Raw genomic sequence first — 5,544 nt, 5'->3', positions numbered from 1 at the left:
AATAGCGATTCAATGATCCTCTAGCGTAGAAATTCTTATTATTTTCCTTAAGTCTGTCATATAAAAATAATTGCATTTCATACAATCCACTTCACCTGTTAGCTGCTCTTTTGGTGCTAGCACTCTTACAATATACATTGCAAAAAAAGGGAGGTAGCAAGGTTAGATGCGTTCAAAACTTCACTCAAGCACGCACAACTAGGACCAGTATTTTATACCCATTTTCACCCATCTATTTAATGGCCGCGTCCATCATTGCTTGACATCATAGACAAAATACCATATTGTTCAAGTGGCAGGGCTAAATACGTTAAGAACTTCACTCAAGCACATACAACTATAATCAGTATTTTATACCTATTTTCACCCATCCATTTAATGACCACGTCCATCATTGCTTGACGTTGACAAAATACCATATTGCAAAATTATCGTTTGTTTCAATGAAGTCATAATGAAGTTTTCTCCATCATCACTGGTCTATGTTATGACATGAGAACAATGTAACAGGGTTATTCTATGCCTAAGGCACTTAACCCTCTCCTTACCAACTGCAGGAAAATCGTCACATTCGTTTCAATGCAACCAACAACTTTATCATCTGATTATTTTTGTTTCTCATAAACTTTGAAGAAAATGTGTTTATTACATCCCTATAAACTTGACACTGTATTGTAGAGCTCACTTTACTGAACAATATCATGCATAGAATGTACTTACTTGTTAATCTTCTGTTTGAGTAAGAAAAATCTGAATTTGCGTTGGGTGGATGTGAAGTTTTGGGGAGAATACTCTTCAACAGTCGTAACGTCACTTCCTTTCTAATGACGCATGGTAACTTAGTAACACTGGCTCTAAACTATCGGAAAAATGGCGGACGCCCGTATGAAATATTTCTCCGGCTAGCATAAAAGCGTATCCAGAGGGGAAAAAAAAACATAAATTTGATCATGTTTTGACTTTTACACATTCTGATCACAAGGCATATGAAAATTTCTAGCCAGCATGAAGAATAAAAAGTAATGATTTTCTTTGTTTAGAACCAAGATGGCCGCCGTTGCCTGGCGGCGTGACATCAGACTATTGGATCCAATTCTGAAACTGGCCGGAAAAGAGAGAGTTAACAAACACGTAGAATTTTTGTTTTGAATCTTTAATCCTCTCTTTACCACCTACAGTAAAATCGTCACATTTGTTACGACACATACATTTTTCTTATTCAGATTTATTTAGTACAACACAAACTTGGAAGAATGGTCTTTGTTTAATTAATAAGAACATAAAATTGGTTTGTAGAGAGCTTGTTTGAGTTCAAAAAATCATTTAGTTCTGCTGGGTAAGCCTGCCATTTTGGGAAAATACTGAAAATGATCAGTAAGGAGAGAGTTAAGAACCAAAAGCCCATGAAGCTAGCTTTTATTCTGGTTTCTGTTAATATTCATGGACGATTACAACAACTGATTCCTGGCTTTTAGACAAGGAGTTGTTTTTTCGCAAAATTCTTTCTGCCAGATCTATAATAGAATCAGCTACCCAATTACAAAGGAGTAAAAACGAATATTTTCACATTTTAATGCAAGTTCCAGGTTTGAGAGTTTTTGAGAAGGTGATGGTATTTTTAATCGATCGATATTTGAAAGACGAGTTTTCTGGGTTTTTTTTTCAGATAAAGATCTGAACAAGTGTGTATGAAAGATGACAGACAAGGCAAGAAAGAAAAATAGAAGAAAAAAACCATCCCGAAAACTCAGTCTACCTTGACTGAGGATCGAACCTCATACCTTCTGATTACCGATATTACATTTTTTTTTCGGACAGAGACAACGTTGTTAACGGCCATGTTTTAATTTTACACCTGAGTACGGTGAGAGAATGTGAGTATAGAGTCTTCTCCAAGGACTCAACTATACGTCGAGCGAGGCTCGAACCCAGGAGATTCCGGTCGGAAAGCGAGTATCAGTATCATACAACTAGACCACATACCCGCATCAAAGTTTAAAACAGGTAATGGACTATTCTGACGAAAACAGTTTGATAAGTTAAGGCGTGTGAGCTTTTTTGATATGACACAATATAGATAGTATGCGCTTGGCTAAGAAGCTCATAACATTGCCATCCGGAAGTTTAACGGACCGACACACAAAACTGTGTGTATCTATGAACGTTTATAGTCAGGTTAATACAGTTCAGTGAGCATTACTCATAAACGCGGATAGCAAAAAAAAAAACAATAACAAAGACATGAATGACGTCATCTTCGAACTATCTATAAACTGATAGTACTAAAAGTATTTTACAGGAAATTCCAGCCCAACAGCAATACGTAATATGTTTGACGAAACACGAGGCCTTTAATTGAGGAGTTATTACAATTTGTGACCCATCGTCTGAAAACGGTATTATGGCGGAACGAACCATATTCTTAAAAGCGGAATTAATTGCTAAACTGGTCAAAAATATAAATTGTTGGCATTAGCACCCAAAACTATGGAGTCCATTCTCCTCACTAAGACATACAAACTCAACACAAGTCTGATATTTCTGGCTATAAATTCAATTTTTAATATCTTAGCCATCCCGACTTAATACCGGTTTGAGGCGAAGGTCACATTTTATTTTTGTTTAAAAGAGACAACAACGTTAGCCAGCTACTTTATTTTTACACTTGAGTGCGGTGAGAGGATACGACTAGAGTACCTCTTCCAAGGTCGAAAACGGTAAGGGCTGCCTGGAGCCGGTGATCGTGAAAATACTAACGAAAGAGTAAAAATGGAGAGGCTTCGTATAGGACCAATACAGACAGTGGACGTTTCGGGTACAAACCCTTCGTCAGCACAACAATACACAAATTAACGTGGAAAACAAATAAAATAAAATGTATACTTTTATACAAGATATTTTGCATTTTATTTTATCTTTTTTTCCACGTTAATTTGTGTATTATTGTGCTGACGAAGAGTTTGTACCCGAAACGTCCATTGCCTGTACTGTTCCCAGGGGCGTGACTATATTGGTTGATTTGGTGCCTGGCACCACATCCATCTTTTAACAATGGATTACAGCCATTAAATTAAATAAAACTGAGAAATGGTATATACCGCCTCTTACATATTTGAGTAAGTCTTTTCTTTATTTTTTTCTCTCTTTCTATTGTAATTACAATTATAGCATGTTTAAAGTCATTTTCTTCTATTCTGGCACCACCCTATATTGTAAGCATGCCACGCCACTGATTGTTCCCATACGAAGCCTCTTTCCATTTTTGCTCTTCCAAGGTCTCACCTTTGCCATGCGAAAACCAGGTGTCAAGCGCAGCGTCAAACCACAAACCAAAAAACCTCACACAATAATTATAAACAAATTATAAGTATCTATCTAGTGAGAGAGAGAGAGAGAGAGAGAGAGAGAGAGAGAGAGAGAGAGAGAGAGAGAGAGAGAGAGAGAGAGAGATTTCCATTTTCACGTCTATAGATAGTATGCGCTTGGCTAAGAAACTCATAACATTGCCATCCGGAAGTATAACGGAACAACACACAAAACTGTGTGTATCCACGAACGTTTATAGTCGGATTGATACCGTTCAGTGAGCATTACTCATAAACGTGGATGGCAAAAAACAATAACAAAGACCTAAGTGACGTCATCTTCGAACTATAATCTCAGCATCCTTCAAGTAAACCAATTATTATATCGATCTGTACATCGTAAAAAAACAAAATCCCAGACGTAAGCGATTTCAACTATGCAAGTCTTAATGGAGCAGCGTTGCTCAGCTCAGCGGTACAGTCTTTGCTTCTTACCCGAACGTGGTACCGAGTTCGATCACCCTCCGCTGCGCTACTGTGTGGCCTTGAGCAAAATCACCTCGTCCTAGCTCAATTTGCGGCGCTGCATTGCGGCTCATGCCTGGGTTATTCCAGTCTTCCTTTGGAATAGACCCTAAAGACGAATTTCCCCTATGGGATGAATAAAGGGAATTTTAATGTTAATTTATTGTTTTTAATTTTAAAGTTCCCATTACGGTTTCATTTTAAAATTGACATGGGGAAAAAATCGTATTTAACTGTGCAGCTGTTCACTCGCTCACATTTCAACGGCAAAAATAAAAGAAAATAAATAAAATGAAACAAACATGAGGTCATTTTACATGTCATTTTGGCCAGAATTTTTTTCTTTAAATATCAAGTCGTTCAAAAGTCTGAAATTATGTGAGACTTTTGTGGCCCATTGCACGGAATAATATTATTATGTTGGGATTGTTTAGATGCAAAACATTGAATGCATGATGAAAAATAATAATAATGATAATAATGATGGTGATGATGATCAAGATTAATATTAATAATAGTAATAATAATAATAATAATAATAATAATAATAATAATAATAATAATAATAATAATAATAATAATAATATAATACTACTACTACTACTAATAATAATAATAATAATAATAATAATAATAATAATAATAATAATAATAATAATAATAATAATAATAATAATAATAATAATAATAATAATAATAATAATAATAATAATAAATAATAATAATAATAATAATAATAATAATAATAATAATAATAATGATAATAATAATAATAGATGACACTGCGCTTTACCTTGTTGTTAATGAAAAGAAATGAATATATTTTGTCACAACCAGAACACACACACACACACGCACACACACACACGCACACACACACAGATGGCAAATGAATGTAAAGAGAGTAAATTATACTACGAATATTGAATCTGACACCTATTTATGTATTAGAAATTTAATTTTCGATATATTCAATCAATTGCCATTGTATACAAATTATCTAATTGATAAATTGTATCTATGCATAAAAACTTACACAGATCATTTAAAGGTTTTAGAACCGTCTTCTTCTTCTTCAAGTACCAAGTCTGTGCCAGGCATCGGTAATCACGGTTCGCCATTCATCTCTCTGATCAGATAACCTCAGAAAACTAATATTACGCTTCTCTTTCTTTGTCACCAAGCTGTTCAAACTATTCAAATATGTTTTTCTTGGTCTATCTTCACTCTTTTTACCTTCTATCTTTCCTGTGAAGCAAGATGTTCAATACATTTATGTCGATTTAGGTGTCCTAAAAATTACATTTGTCTTTTTCTTAATGTACGAATTAATAACCTTTTAGTTTCAGCTTGCTCTAATACTTCTTCATTAGTTTTCTTCTCTGTCCATGAGATTCCTAACATCCTTCTAAGAAACCACATTTCTGCTGCCTTCAGTTTTTAGAACCTGTTAGCTCTTAAACGATACGATAAAATATAATGAGTGCCTGGCCATCAACATATTTGTATCTCGGATAAATAGTAATATCGCCTAACACGCCTTACGTCTTGTCCGACATTTCCCTTGTAAAGCGCTTTTATCACGTTTAGTGACCACTACACTATATAAAAGCTGAATATATTTTTTGATGTTATCTTCTTTTAAAGAATTACTGATGAGTTTCAAAGTGTCCCCTCGAAAAAAACAAACACACGAACGAACGAACGAACGAAT

The sequence above is a fragment of the Berghia stephanieae genome, chromosome 10, assembly GCF_034508935.2.
Source record: "Berghia stephanieae isolate SIO BIC M18660-M18661 chromosome 10, UCSD_Bste_1.3, whole genome shotgun sequence".
Taxonomy (NCBI): domain Eukaryota; kingdom Metazoa; phylum Mollusca; class Gastropoda; order Nudibranchia; family Aeolidiidae; genus Berghia; species Berghia stephanieae.
The sequence above is the reverse complement of the archived record's forward strand: the minus strand, read 5'-3'. Positions refer to the sequence as shown.